We start from the raw sequence: 15,455 nt of genomic DNA on the forward strand, positions 1-15,455 counted from the left end.
CCCACCCCTCAGCCCCTACTGGCCCGCGCCCCTCCTGCCCGCTGCCCTTCTGTGGCCCTGGCTTAGGACACCCAACCCAGCCTTCATAAGACGCCCCCTCTCCCAGCTCGCCAACCCCGCCCCGCCCCCGCCCGTCTTCGGTAGCTTCAGCGCCGCTGCCACAGCCCTGGGCCTGGACCTGGCACCCCCAGTCGCCCGCGGTCTCCTCGTGGTGGCGCCGGCGTCCCCACTGGAGCTGCTGGAGGCCAAGCCCAAGCGTAGCGGCTGCTCCTGGCCTGGGAAAGGCACCACCATGTATGCCTGTGCGGCTAGAGCAAGCCCCACAGCAAGAAATCTCACCTGAAGGCACATCTGCGCAGCACACAAGTGACAAGCCCGACCACTGCCACTGGGATGGATGCAGCTGGAAGCTGCTCACTCAGACAAGCTATGGCTCCACCACCCCAAGCACAGGGGCCACTGGCCATTTCAGGGCCACTGGTGCCACCGCGCTTTCTCGCGCTCCGCCCACCTTGCCCTGTACAGGAGCCCTGCACATGCAGCCCAGACGCCCCCGCCCACCTGCGCACGGCCCCCTCCCAAACTGTGACTGGTATTTATTGCACCCAGAGAAGCGGGCAGGGCACAGTGTGGCTACAGAGGGTCTGAAGACGACGCCACCGCCCCAGCCCCCACCTGTGACTGAAGGCCAGGTGGGAAAAGACCACTATTCGCCTTGGCGAGTTCTGTTTCTCAAAATGGTGCAATAATTAAGCGGCATCTTCCCTCCCACCCTACCAGGTCATAAGGCTTGATGTCCTATGAGAAATAAGGGCCTTAATTTGTACTGTCTGCGACATTTTTTATAATATTGTGCAAAACTGTGACAAATATTGCGTTAGTGTACATAGAGTGGCAGGTGGGCATTTTTTGGGCTACTTGCTTCATTTTTATAAGACTTTTGCTGGTTTTATTTTTAAGTTTAAAAAAGTTTTTTTTTTTGAAAAAAAAGAAAAATCCTTAATTCTCAAAGACTTTTCAAAATAGAACTCTTAAATAGTAATTGATAGCACTTTACCTGTTTTCCTGATAAAAAATTCTAAAAGAATAAAAATAATTTCATCCTGCCTTCATATTATAACCAGAATAGTTGAAATAATACGCTTCAATTGATAGTAAAGTAGCATTTACGTTTTTGGATCAATGAGACTAAGCCAGCACTAAGAATTGTGTTACTATTCCTCCACTACATTTCAGAGTTATTTCTTCATCCCTATACATACCGCAATAATGAGTCGGCTAGGTCCATTTAGATTATCAACCTAGGTCCATTTAGATTATCAACCCAACCCTAAAAGAAAGAAGATTTCCATTGGTTACACATTTTAGAAAATTGTTATCTTGGGACATCTGCAGTCTAATCTCAATAAATTTCAAACAAGGGCACTGAGACCCCAGCTAATAGAACTGTCTAATTCAGTATTATTAAGATCCCAAAGATCAATGGCAAAGCATTGGCTATTTTCTGCACTTTGTCCAGTAATTAAAATTTGGCCAGGATTGCTGTTCATAGCAGTAGCCATGAATGGTTTTGCGGTGTTTTATGACATCTTAAGGGCTACAGTGGATCTTGTCCTTATATCATGATCTGCTAAACAATTCACCAACCATACTTCTCCACCTCAGTCCTGATTTTAGCCTCTTTAGGAGAACGTTGAAAACATGATTGGTAGTAACGTGTGTTGACTTGCTTAAAGATGTTACAGGAAAGATTATGCTTAAGAGTAGTTAGAGGGAAATGTCTTTTTGAGTTTGTTTCCTAAGCCCCAAGCCATTCAGCTGACCTTATTATGTCTCTTTACCTTACAGTATAAAAGTCGAAATGTGTATAATGGGAGACAAGAGATATGGGAGGAGAAGATGAAGGGACTAATATTAATTGAGCCTTTTTAGTAGGGACCCACCTTTTAGTAGAGTCTGAGCACTCCTCTCCTCACACATTGTCTCATTAAACCAACTCTCCAAAGTAGTATCTGTCCTGTTTTATGGAAAGAACAACTCAAAAATGTTGCATTGCCAGTAAGTGGTGGAGCTGGAATTTATCTGCCCCCAAAGATTCACAGACTTGCTTTGAAGAAGACAGTATAATTCAAAGTACTTTCAGAAGGACATAGCAGTATACTGAGGTTAAAAAAAAAAAATTACTATTCCCAAACTGAGATCCTGCTGTGAGCTTCGTGACTCTTGTTTACCCTGGCAGTTAGTTGCAATACTACCAAGTTGGCCATCAAGAACATCTGGTCTGTTTAAGCTATAGTGGGAAGGCCAAGATATAAAAACATCAGCCATGGGAATTTTGAGACTAGAGTAGTTAGAAGGTAATTTAAGATCTCCTTCCAACTCTAAGATAGTCAGGGTAACTGCCAGAAGAGCCTCATGATCCCAAAGTGGGATTTTGCCCTAGTATAATGGGTTCATATTTGATTGGTCGCACTTAGCTATAAATCCTGAGAAGAAGAAGAAAGACATCAGAAAATAATTGGGCTAGAAAAACCTTAGTTTGAAAGCAAAACACAGAATCCAGGTAAGTGGGCTTACTGGGAAAGGCTTATGCCACGTTGCTCCCACAATGGAGGGCCTTATGATGGCGATGGTTAGGTTCCTGCTCTCCTGCTGCACCACCATTTCTCCCAAGGCCTTGGTGTAGGTTTAAGTATTGGGCCAATTTCCAATCCGCTTGGGTGTGATCTCATCAATAACGGCGCTGTCTGCACATAAAAGGTAGTCAGAGTAAAAAGAATTCTAGCAACATGTGTTAGACAATAGACCAAAAGGAAAATGTGAGACACAGTCAAACAAAACTTCCACCCTTTAGCCATGGTTCTGGAATTCAGAACAGTCACATGATACCAAGTTTGAGTGCATACCTGCTCAAAGCATGCATGAGCTCTTTTCACTGCTAAGCCCAATCTTATCAGTCAAATCCTGTGCCCTCCCATCCAGACAGGTAGGTAGATAGACGGATAGAATCAACAGCAATGCCACTTTATTACTACTACTAGTGTAGGGCTATTAGTACTACTTTATTAGTACTACTTCAGCACTACTTTTACTTTACCAGTACTGATTACTCTGTAGAGGTACTAATTTGAGGTAATTACATACAACCTCTTTACTTCCTCTCCAACAAGCTCATAAGTACATTCATTGCATACATTTTTGAGTCCCAGTCATTCTCCCAGTAGTGTGCTGGATGCTGTGTTCAGGGAGTTTGAGGTTCTCATCCAAGGTGTTTCAGTGGCAGCCCTGTTCAGTGTTGTCCCATAGAAACCCAGTGCAGCGATCCTGAAGACTTTAGCTTTACATTTTAAAAATTTCATTCAAGGCAAATCAAACCAAAGTGACTACTTTTGGCAGACTGACAATCTGTTTTACCAAGACTATGTAATGCATTTTGAAGGTCTGTTTAGAGCCTATGATAATAACTTGCTAATTATTTCCAGAGATTTTCAATGAATTCTGAAGTCTGTCAAGTAGGGTGATTATAGCACTCTGAAACAGCTTCAAAATCATGAATATTGAATACTCCTACTTACAAGATGACATGTATCATGAATAACTGAGTTACCATAGCATCAGCCTAAACTTTCTTAAAAATGTCAGAACCAGCCAGGCACGGTGGCTCACACCTGTAATCCCAGCACTTTGGGAGGCCACGGCGGGCAGATCACGAGGTCGGGAGATTGAGACCATTCTAGCCAACATGGTGAAACCCCGTCTCTACTAAAAATACAAAAATTAGCTGGGCATGGTGGTGTGTGCCCGTAATCTCAGCTATTCAGGAGGCTGAGGCAGGTGAATCCCCCTTCACCACCTAGACCAGAGCCAATGAGAGGGGCTGGGGAACAGGCCATGAGGCCCTGCACCCACCATTCAATGTCTTCAGGACTGTGGTCCCTCGGAACTGTTGCACCACGTGCTGGCAGCACTCCTGGTGTCTGGGTGTTTTGTGAAGTTGTACAGGATCCAGTAGAGGCCACTGGCTCTGCTGTCATATCCTAAGAGGCAACCAGGCAGGCTTGTGACTCTTGGCTGCTTCAGCACCAGAGGATGAACAGCGCCTATGCACTGAGGCTTTTAGGAGAATGGGAGGAGGGAAAGGAAGGGCAGAATGGAGTGACGTAGGGTCCATCCACCACATCCCTGAATGGAAAGACCCCTGTTCCCACAGTAGTCCACACTAGGATCACGATTCTCACTCGTGAAGATGCCAGCCTCTATTTATATGTCCTCATCTGACAAAAACTTTCCGTTTTCATCCTAGAGACAAGACCCATGAACACACTAGCTCTGAGGGCACCTGAGTGTAACATGAGATGGTGCCTGACGACCTTTCATCCAAGCAGGATCCCTCCCTTGCCATCTCCAGACCTGCCCCACAAGCTCCCTCCCTGGTCTCCTGGCTCTTGTTCACTCCTTCCAGGCAGTCTTCTACAGTCATCTCTAAAACGAATCTGACTGTCACTCCTTTATCCAGCACCTTCCATGGCTCCCCAGAGCCCTCCAGATCAAGTGCAAGTTCTTTCATCAGATGCTTGATCTCAAGCTCCATTCTACCTCCTGAATTAAGATCCCAGAGAAGCCTGCCTTGCTCAGCACAAGTGCATCAATGAAGTCCGAAGCCTTGAACGTGGCCTTGGCCTTGAGGAAGTCATCAACACCCTGGCTAGTGAGGGTGCGGTACTGCTCCAGGATGATGGTGTCTGAAGTTGTGCACCAAGTCAGAGGCCCTGCAGAAGCACTGCTCCTCAGGAATGAGGTAGTACAGGACATCCGTGCACAGGCAGATCTGCTGGTGCCATTACACTATGAGGGCACTGAGCTCCAAGATGGCGGCAACATATTCACTGGCATTCCTGCAGGGTGAGGCTGGAGAGAGGAAGCAGCTCCACAACACATATGAAACCCTGGAAGTCCTTCCCAGCCAAAATCTCTGGACCACACTACTTCCAGAAACGGGTGCCCTCTGAGCACACTTGTCTCTCTGTCTCCCACTCCGAGTTCCCTCCTGGCCCCACATGCCCCAGTCTGGACCAGGACTTTGAGCCAGCAGGTGTTCAGTCCATGGTGTTGACTGCTCCCTGGGCCAGGAGAGCCCTTGGTGGCTCTGTGACTCCTCCTGTGGAACCACTGCCTCTGCCTCGGGACCTCCCGATTCCCATGGGAAGACCCCAAGGCTGTGGATTGCCCCACCTGCCCAGGGATCCTCCAACCCCATAGGCCTTACTTGATGCCTTAGCCTTCCCAGAACATGACATGCTTCTCAGAAGGTGACTTATTTCCAATGCCATCTGTGGATGTTTCCTGGGGACCTCTTGCTGTTCTCCTTTATAATCTGTAGGTCAGGGCCAAGAGGAGAAACCAGCCCAACCTCAGAATAAAGAAAAGGCTCACTGCCACCAATGGCAACCACCAAACAGTCAGCAGCGCTTCTGGAAGGAAGGAGGCTTCATTCGGCACAAAGCTCCTTGTTTGGCTTCTTTCTGAATCCGGGGAGGGGTAGGTACCAAGCCCAGCTTACCTGTGGTGTCTGTGCCTAGGATGTACAATAGGCCCCTGTTCCCACTGCAGGATTGACATTCCCTCCAGCTGGAGACCTGGGCTCCTGACACTGCCTGGCCTGTTTGTCCTGCGCTGGATGAGCATAGAAAGGCTGTACCTGGTATTTCCCTAGGCCCTTGGTTTCCACCATCTAGACATCCAGCAGGAGTGACCATGCCCAGCCCCACACCTGAAAGGGAACTCCCTCACAGAGCAGCCGAGACATCTACGGATGGAAGAGTGCTCAGTGAGACAGGCCACAGGGGTCCCCGGGGAGAGAGCTTGGTGAGACAGGCCACAGGGTCCCCAGGGAGGATCGGGGGTGGAGGATTCTGGAGGTTTCCAGCCTTGGGCTCTGTGGTTCCTCAAAGAGGTTAGGTCCACCTAGTACCAGGCCTCCCCTCCCATGATTCAAAGAATGGATGAGTGTTCAACGTCAGGAACTCTGATCTGGACCTGTTTTTTCATTTAGGTCACCAAGAGACAACCCCTAGCCCCTGAGCTAGGGATGGTCCAAGCTCTGGGATGAAATTCTCCTCCAGCAATGTGATGCTTACCGGGACAGGTAGAAAAGCTGGTGACCAGCCTGCTGTCCTCTGGGTAAGGACAGTGTGCCACCCACCCTCTGAGAGGCAGCTGGTGCCAGGCCACAGCACTGGGTGCCTGTACCCCTGGCTCTGCAGACACTGGTCATGGAGGTCCCTCCCTTTCCCCATTACCTTCTTGCTGCTCCTAGATTTCTTGTAGTCAGTAAGCACTTTGAGTCATTTTTCTGTGCATCCAATTTTACACGTTTGCTCTCAGATGACAGGCGATAAAGTATGCTGAGCTGCCAGGATTCCTGGAGGGGACCTTGGATGCGAGTCTTGGGCTCCAGGGCCCTGATGGGACTGAACCAGAAGCCAGGGAAGGACAAACACTGGAGTTCAAGCCCTATGACCCAATGGCCATTTGTGGCCTGTCCTTATGACCCCAAGACACTTTGTTCTCAGGCCACAGACACCATGGGCTTTGGTCAGGTCCCAGCCTCCCAGTAGTGTCCTGGCACTAGCAGGTGCTGACCCCTGAGCCACAACCGCAGTTCTGGATTTGGGGTTTGGTAAAACCACCTCAAGGACAAAGTCCTGGGGTCAGATTTGGCAGGAACCATGGTGCCTCCCAGAGATGGTGTGTCACTCCCACTTGCCATGAAATGTGCACACAGGCTGTCCCCCTGTCCATCCCATCCTGCTGGACAGGATGAACTCAGGGAACAAGCAAGGTGGGCAGCTGGGGTGCAGGGAGAGGCAGGTGCATGCTGGGAGGTCAGTCTCTGTGAGGGCTGTGGGGGCATCAGAGAGAGTGGGCTCCAGGTTCACCCTCAGTGCACTGGACAGGTCTCAGACCAGGCTCTCTGGACCCCGGCTGGGTGATGTGGTCACTCCCTGGGGGACTGCTGTCAGGTCCCAGCCACCCATCCTAGGCAGCACCATCTCATCTCAGGACTGGACTTTCTGAGTCCTGAGACAGGACAGTGCTGCCCAGGCCTGACAGACTGGAAGGACCTGTTAAGTCCTCCATCCCTAGACCAGCCTCCCAACAGCAGGGACAGTCTCTTATCTTCACCTTCAGGGCACTGACTGATCCATCTCACTCTAAGGCAACCAAGGCAGAGCTGAGGACCTGCACCAGGCTGGGAGCCAGTCCCCCCACAAATGGGCCTGAGGGAAGTACCACCCCTTTCCCAGTGCTCCACAATTTTCAGCCCAGGAGACACATAGGGAAGGGAGGATGGGGCCTCCCTGCTTGCTGACACTGGAAAAGCAGGACCTGGGAGAAGAGTGAGTGCAGGCTGGCTCCAGGCCCATGGAGAGCTCAGGCTGCACCATGGGGCCGCCCCTCCTAGGCTGGAGGCTGTGCCCTCTACAGGATCTGAGAAAGTCCAGTCCTGACAGTCCTGACATGGGACAGCACTGCCCAGGATGGGTAGCCGGGGCCTGAGAGCAGTCCCCGAGGGAGTGACCATATCACCTGGCTGGGGTTCAGGGAGCCTGGGGTGAGACCCACCCAGTGCACTGAGGGTGTACCTGGAGCCCACCCCACTTGACCCCTCACAGCCCTCACAGGATCTGACCTCCCAGCATGCACCTGCCTCTCCCTGCACCCCAGCTGCCCACACTGCCTGTTCTCTGGCTTCCTCCATCCTGTGCAGCCCATAGACTGTGACCATCTCTCCGGCCACTCTGGCCCTTTCTTTACCTTTGTCCTGTCAGAATCTCTGAGCAAGATCTCCCAGGTCCATCCACACACCTGCTTTGTCCACTTTTGACTGGGCCGTTGGGCACCACTGGGCCATCCCAGCTATCCACAGGGCCCTCGATAATGCACAATACACCTGGCTTCTCCAAGCAGCGCTCAGCAGTCCCCACTGACCAGGTTCCTGCTGACCAGACTCCACACATCAGGTCTTCCCTGACCACACCCTCACTGATTAAACCTCCCATCACCAGGCCCCACTAACCATGCCCCCGCTACCAGGCACACAATGACCAGGACTCCACTGACCAAGACCTCACTGACAAGGCCTCACGGACCAGGTCGTTACTGACAAGGCCTCACTGACCAGGACCTTACTGACAAGGCCTCCCTGACAAGGCCTCACTGACCAGGTCCTTACTGACAAGTCCTCACTGACCAGGACCTTACTGAGGCCTCCCTGACAAGGCCTCACTGACCAGGCCTCACTGACCAGATCCTTACTGACAAGGCCTCCCTGACAAGGCCTCACTGACCAGGCCTCACTGACCAGATCCTTACTGACCAGGCCTCATTGACCAGGTCCTTACTGACCAGGCCTCACTGACAAGGTCCTTACTGACAAGTTCTCACTGACTAGGTCATTACTGACAAGGCCTCACTTACCAGGTTCCACCGATCATGACCTCACTGCCTGACCCCACAGATGAGGCCCCACTGACCAGGCCTCCAGGGAACAGGCTGCCACTGATCAGGCCCCTCCTAACCAGGCCTGAGGTGACCAGATGCCCCTGATTGGGACCCTAATAAGTAGGCCCCATGGAACAGGCATCAACTGCTCAGGTCCCTGATGACCAGGTCACCCCGTAGACCAGTGCTACAAAAGTCACCACTGACCAAGTCCTCTCTGACCAGGCCCCCTCTGATTAGATCCCACCCACCAGGTTGCCCTGACCAGGGCCCCACTGGCAAGAGCCTCACTGATGAGGACCCACCAGGCCCTGCTGACCTAGGTCCCATGTGACCAGTCCTCCACTGAATAGCACCCCTTGACCTGGTCACCAGTGACCCAGCCCATGCTGACCAGGCTACCACTAAGCCCCAGCTAACCAGGTCTCCACTGGTCAAGCCCCACAGCCCAGGTTTGCACTGACCAGACACCAAACAACTGGCTGCCAATACGTCCCCACTCACCAAAACCCCCATCACTAGATCCCCCTGAGACCCTCTCTAAGCAGAACCCTGCTGACCACGCTGCCAATAAATAAGCCTCACTGACCAAGTCCCAACTGACTAGGTCCACTGAGAAGGTGCACGCTGATCAGGACCCTCCTAACCACACCAGAAGGCCAAGCAGCAATGAAGTGTTTCATATGGCAGAAGTAGGAGCAAGACAGAGAGAGGAAAGAGGTGCCACAGCCCGTTATACAACCGGATCACATGAGAACTCACTATCAGATCAGCACCAAGAAGATTAACCATTGGTGAAGGATCCACCACACACACCACTGCCTACTGTTTCCAGGCAGAAGCCTCCTGCAGAGGCAGAGCCTCTTGGGAAACTTCTACTATGGCAGTGCAGAAGGAAAATATGGGCTTAGAGCCCCCACACAGGAGGCCACGATCTTCCAGACCCCAGACTCATAAGCCCACTAACAGCCTGCACCCTCAGTAAGGAAAAGCTACAGGCACTCAACACCAGCTCAGCCCATGAGAGCAGCCATGGGGGCTAAAGACTGCAAAGCCAGCACTGCCCTAGTAGAGGTTTCCCATGAGGCTGTGCCTCTGCAGCAGGCTACTCCCCCTTCCTATACCCACCATCCTCTCACCACCCTACTGACAATCCACTCCTACTGACACTACCCACATTTTTTCCTTCCAACCCCAACCCCGTTCCATCCACGATTAAATCACCTACCGCCAGGCCCCATCTCCAACATTCAGGACTATAATTCACATGAGATTTTGTAGGGAAACACAGCCAATCCATATTATTCTGACCCTGACCCCTCCGAATCTCATGTCCTCACAGAGAAAAATACAATCATACCTTTTCAAAAGTTGCCAAAAGTCTTAACTCATTCCAGCATTAACTCAAATGTAAAAAGTGCAATGTCTCATCTGAGACAAGCCTATAGTCTTATTTGCCTGTGAGTCCCTGAATTTAAAAGGGCATTCTTTTCTTTCAAGATACAAGATGGTACAACCATTGGGTAAGCTTTCTCAATCCAACGGGAAGAAATTTCCCAGCAAAATAACACAGATGGGACCACAGGCCCAATGCAAGTCCAAAACCCAAGAGGCCAGTATCCATTCAGTCTCACAGCTCCAAAATCATGAAGAGAACTCATTATCACAAGGACACAAATAAGGAGATTGTGTTTAATCATTTGTGAAGGATCCACCTGCCACCATCATTTTTCACCCCTCACCCCCAACATAATCCCCCCATTCTCCCTATCCCCCACCTTCCAACCCCCACTCTCCACCATGATTAAATCATCTTCCACCAGGCCCCACCTTTAACATTCCCCATTACAATTCCACATGACTTTTGGTAGGGACACAGAGCTAAATTTTATTATTCTGTCCTTGGCCCAAATCTCATGTCCTTCTCACATTGCCAACTACAATGATACCTTCCCTACAATCCCCCAAAGTCTTATATCATTTCATCATTTATACAAATGTTCAAAGCTTAAAGTCTCATCCAACACAAGGCTGCAGACCCTTAGACTCATGAACCTCTGAAATATAAAGCGAGTTAACTACTTCCAAGGTACAATGCTTATACAGGCAATGGGTAAGCATTCCCAGCCAAAAGGAATAATTGTGCCAGTAAGAACAAAACACAGAAAGGACTTACAGGCCCCTGAAACTCCAAACCCAGAAGGCCAGTCATTCAATCCTACAACTCCAACATTATCCTTTTTGAAACCTTTTCCCACATCCAGGGCACACGGAGGAAAGGGCTGGGCTCCCAAGGCCTCGGGCAGGTCTGCATCTGTGGCTTTCCAGGGTTTACACCCCAGGGCTGCCTTCATGGGCTGGGCTGGTGTTGAGTGCCTGTAGCTTTTCCCCACGGACCATACAAGCCGTTGTGGGGTCTATGAATCTGGGGTCTGCATGATGGTGGCCTCCAGTGTGGGGGCTCCAACTCCGTATTTTCCTTCTGCACTGCCCTGGTAGAGGTTTCTTATGAGGTTCTGCCTTTTTGGAAGGCTTTTGCCTGGACACCCAGACATTTCCATACATCCTCCAAAATCTATACAGAGGCTCCCAAGCCTCTAGTCTCATGCTCCACCCAACCAGTGGCTTAACACTATGAGGAAGTTCATGAGAACTCACTGGCACGAGGTCAGCATCAAGAAGATGGTGCTTAATCACTGGTGAAGGATCCGCCCCCCAACCCACCTCCACCCCCTACTGCTTCCAGGCAGAAGCCTGAGGCAGAGGCAGAGCCTCTTGGAAAACCTGTACTATGGCAGTGCAGAAGAAAAACATGGGCTTGGAACCCCTATGCAGGAGGCCATCATCCTCCAAACCCCAGATTTATAGCCCCACCAACAGCTCGCACCTTCAGTATGGAAAAGCTACTGGCACTCAACATCAGCCCAGCCCATGAGAGCAGCCGTGGGGCTACACCCTGCAAAGCCACAGGTGCACTGTCCTAGTAGAGGTTTTCCACGAGCCTCTGCCTCTGCAGCAGGCTACTCCTCCTTCCTACTACCCCCACCCTCCCACCACCCTACAGCCAGCTTACTCCTCACCACCCTACCCACCCCTTTTTCCCTCCAACCCCACCCCCTCCCATCCATGATTAAATCACCTCCCACCAGGCTCCACCTCCAACATTTGGGATTGCAATTCTACATGAGTTTTTCTAGAGAAATACAGCCAAACCATATTATTCTGCCCTGGACCTCCTCCCCCTGAATCTCATGTCATTCTCACAGAGTAAAATACAGTCATGCCTTTTCAAATGTTTCCAAAAGCCTTAACTCGTACCAGCATTAACTCAAATGTAAAAAGTTCAAAGTCTTATCTGATACAAGGCTACAGTCTCTTCTGCCTGTGAGTCCCTGAATTTCAAATGGAGTTCTTTTAAGGTACAATGATGGTACAGACATTGGGTAAGCTTTCTCAATCCAAAGGGAAGAAATTTCCCAGAAAAATAATACAAATGGGACCACAGGCCCAATGCACATCCAAAACCCAGCAGGCCAGTATTCATTGAATCTCAAAGCCCCTAAATCATGAAGCAAACTTTCAGAAGGACAGCATTAAAAAGATGATATTTAACCATTTGTGAAGGATCTGCCTCCCACCCCTGCCTTTCCCCCGAACCCCACCACAATCCCCACAATGCTCCTCACCACCCTACCTTCCAACCTCCACCCTCCACCATGATTAAATCACCATCCACCAGTCCCCACATTTAACTTTTCCCATTACAATTCCACAGGAGTTTTGGTAGCGACACAGAGCCAAATCATATTATTCTATCCCTGGTCTTCCAAATCTCCTGTCTTTCTCACACTGCAAAATACAATGATGCCTTCCCTACAGTCCCCCAAATCTTAAATAATTCCAGCATTTACTCAAATGTCCAAAGCCCAAAGTCTCATCTGAGACAAGGCTACAATCCTTTCTGCCCCTGAGTTTCTGAATTATAAAGCAAGTTAACTACTTCCAAGGTACAATGATTGTACAGCCAATGGGTAAGCATTCCAGGCAACAGAAAAAAAAAAAAATTGCCAGAAAGAAAAACAAAACACATGGGATTCACAGGATACATGAACATCCACTACCCAGGAGGCCAGTCACTCAATCCGACAGCTCCAAAATCATCCTTTCTGAATCCTTGTCCCACATCCGGGGCACAGGGGTGTGGAGGCTGGGCTCCCAGGGCCTTGGGCAGATCTGCGCCTGTGGCTTTGCAGCGTTCAGCACCCAAGGCTGCCTCTCATGGACAGGGCTGATGTTGAGTGCCTGTGGCTTTTCCACACTCAGGGTGCAAGCTGGTGGGGGGTCTATGAATCTGGGGTTTGGAGAATGGAGCCTCCCTGTGTGGGGGCTTCAACCCTCTATGTCCCTTCTTTGCTGCCCTAGTAGAGGTTTTCCATGAGGCTCTGGCTCTTGGAAAGGCTCCTGCCTGCACACCCAGGTTTTTCTGTACATCCTGTGGAGTCTAGACGGAGGCTCCCGAGCCTCTGGTCTCTTGCTCTGTGCACCTAATGGCTTAACACTATGTGGAAGCCATCAAGGCTTGGAGCCACCTCTGAAGCAGTGACCCAAGCTCTATCTGTGCATCTTTCAGTCACGGCTGGAGCTCCAGCTGCAGGGATGAAGGCAGCCGTGTCCTGATGATGCACACAGAAGCCGGGCCATGCAGCTGGCCCAGGAAACCATTCGTCTATGCTAGGCCCCAGGACCTGTGACAGCAAGGGCCACTGCAAAGGTCTCTGAAATGCCTTCAAGGCCTTTTACCCTTTGTCTTGGCTGCTTGCACTAAGCTCCTTTTTATGCAAATACCCTGAACCTTCTTGAATTTTCCCCATTAGCTATTTTCTATTTTATTAGCTATTAGCTGTTAGCTATCCTATTTTCAAAAAGAAAATAGCTTTTCTTTTTGACCACTTGGCCAGGCTGCAAATTTTCCAAACTTTTGAGCTCCGCTTCTCATTTAAATAGAAGTTCCAACTTGAGGTCATTCCTTAGGCTCATACATAACACAGGCTGTTCGATGCAGACAGGATACCTCTTGAGCTATGCTGCCTAGATGTTTATTCCACAAGATATATCCTAAATCATCACCCCCAAGTTCATAGTTTCACAGATCTCCAGGTCAGGGTCACTGTGCAGCCACGTTCTCTGTTAGGCCAATCAAATGGAACCTTGGCTCTTGTTCACAGGAAATTCCTCATTTTCCTCTGAGACCTTTTAAGTCTGGCCTTCACTGTCCATCCTTCTGTCAGCCTTCTCATCACAAGCATTTCACAATTCTCTACAGTGCTCCAAACTTTTCCTCACCTTGCTGTCTTCTAAGTTCTCCCAATTCTCCCGACCTCTGTCTTTTATCCACTTCTGAACCTGCTTCTACACCATCAGCTATCTTTGTCACAGCCTGGCAATGTGGTAAAAGAAAACTCCAATTTCAGGGAAAAAATTCATGCAGGCTTCAGATATTTGCATGAAAAGAAGCTGAGCACTGATTGCCAAGACAATGGGGAAAAGGCCTTGAAGGCATTTCATGGCTTGAGTTCACAGGACTAACTGTCTGCATGATCATAAAGAAAGTTGAATTGGCTCACGGTTCTGCAGGCTGCAAAGGAAACACAGTGGCTTCTGCTTCTGGGAAGACTCAGGTGCTTCCTGATCATACCAGAAGGCCAAGGGGCAAGATGTTTCACGTGGCAGGAGAAGGAGCAGACTGAGAGGAAAAAGGTGCCACACCTTGCTATAAAACCAGATCTCATGAGAACTCACTATCACGAGGTCAGCATCAAGAAGACAGTGCTTAACCATTGGTGAAGGCTTCCACCCTGGAAAACCACCTCCCACTGTTTCCAGGAAGAAGCATGTTGCAGAGGCAGAGCCTCTTGGGAAAACTCTGCTAGGGCACTGCAGAAGGAAAATACAGGCTTGCAGGCCCCACGCAGAGGGCCACCATCCTCCGGACCCCAGGGCCACCACCCTCCGGACTCCAGGCCCACCCTAGCAGAAGTGGCTGGTTGCTCTTGAGCCACCTTGGCTTTGCCTGCAATGCACAGGCCCCAGCTACTGACACGCTGCTCCAAGTGAGCTTGTCCTGTCTTTTCCTAAATTCTAAGTCTGGCCAGGGACACAGAAGGCCGAGTCCCCTGGGTGGTAATCCTGCCCACTTTCTGCACTTTAACATAAAGTCCTCCTCAAGACGGCCTGTGGTCTGCCTTTTGGCAACCAACAAGACCGCAGTGCCATAGTAGCCCTGAGGCATGGACTGGAGCACCAAAGGCAGCGCACACCCTGCTCTTGAGCCTGCTGCTTATTTTCTGTGTAGCTCCATTTGTAGCACGGTTGTTGCACCGAGGCTTCTACATGCCGGGCAAGGCCAAGCTGGCTCAAAGAGCAACCAGCCACCTCTGCAAGGGTGTGCCAACAGAAGACAGACCAGCCACCAACATCACTCGCTGCAGGACATGGGACATCAGTTCTCCTACGCTAAAGGTAAGGCCACAGTGCCATCTGCTTTTCCTCAGGCCTCTGCTCCATCAGCCATGAGGCGGCAGCCACTCACGCTGTGTGAACCTGGCCACTCCTGCTTCCTTGAGTGGGTGAGGTTAGTGGCTGGTACACCGGCTCCTGGCACACCCTTGCAGAAGAGGCTGGTTGCTCTTTGAGCCAGCTTGGCCTTGCCTGGCATGCACAGGCACAAGGTACTGACATGCTGCTCTGAGTGAGCCTGTGCAGCCATGGGCCAAATTCTAAGTCAGGCCACGGCCACAGAAGTTGAGTCCCCCAGGTGGTAATTCTGGCGACTTTCAGCACTTGAACATAAAGTCTTCCTCAAGACGGCCTGTGGTCTGCCTCTTGACAACCAAGAAACCCGAAGTGCCGTATGAGCCCTGAGGCATGGACTAGAGCCCCAAAGGCAGCGC

At 50.4% G+C, this 15,455-nt stretch overlaps 1 long non-coding RNA gene across 1 annotated transcript; it reads right to left on the reverse strand.

Annotated features, from left to right (window-relative positions):
- Positions 1–3,915: 3,915 nt before the first annotated feature.
- LOC105511535 lies at positions 3,916–7,151 on the reverse strand. Its single transcript, XR_001001727.1, has 4 exons — positions 6,300–7,151; positions 5,561–5,806; positions 5,267–5,471; positions 3,916–4,895 (listed from the first exon to the last, which is right to left on the reverse strand). It is a non-coding gene; the product is annotated as an uncharacterized LOC105511535 (long non-coding RNA).
- Positions 7,152–15,455: the final 8,304 nt, after the last annotated feature.

This window comes from Colobus angolensis, unplaced genomic scaffold, assembly GCF_000951035.1.
Source record: "Colobus angolensis palliatus isolate OR3802 unplaced genomic scaffold, Cang.pa_1.0 Scaffold20, whole genome shotgun sequence".
NCBI lineage: Eukaryota > Metazoa > Chordata > Mammalia > Primates > Cercopithecidae > Colobus > Colobus angolensis.